The sequence below is a fragment of the Dromiciops gliroides genome, chromosome 3, assembly GCF_019393635.1.
Source record: "Dromiciops gliroides isolate mDroGli1 chromosome 3, mDroGli1.pri, whole genome shotgun sequence".
Lineage (NCBI taxonomy): Eukaryota > Metazoa > Chordata > Mammalia > Microbiotheria > Microbiotheriidae > Dromiciops > Dromiciops gliroides.
Window position 1 is genome coordinate 372,348,644 of NC_057863.1, and position 427 is coordinate 372,349,070.

General features: G+C 37.9%; 1 non-coding gene across 1 annotated transcript; it reads right to left on the reverse strand.

The window, feature by feature from the left end:
• Positions 1–320: 320 nt before the first annotated feature.
• LOC122752282 lies at positions 321–427 on the reverse strand. Its single transcript, XR_006356055.1, has one exon. It is a non-coding gene; the product is annotated as a U6 spliceosomal RNA (small nuclear RNA).

Below are 427 nucleotides of genomic sequence, written 5' to 3' on the forward strand. Positions count from 1 at the left end.
TGAGATAGTCCTGCAAGACAAAAGGGGATTGAATTATGAGTTTGACATCAAAATAAGTATACTTTCCAGTTCTGTGCTACTGGAAAGAGATGAGTTGACAGAAAATTTAATTCTTCAATTAGAGAGGCAGTATGGTAATGTTCAGAGGCTGCTAGACTTAATTTCAGGAGAAGCTAGGTTCAAATCCATCTCAAATACTAGCTATTTGGCCGTGGGAATTTCACTTACACTCTTGATGCTTCAGTTCCCTACTCTGTCAAATGAGGAGGTTCAACTCAATGACATATAAGGTCCATTTTGGTTCTAAATCTAGCATCCTATGATTGTATTTATGCTTCATGCATTTGTGTGTCATCCTTGTGCAGAGCCCTTGCTAATCTTCCTTGTATCATGCCAATTTTAATATATGTGCTGCTGAAGTGAGCAT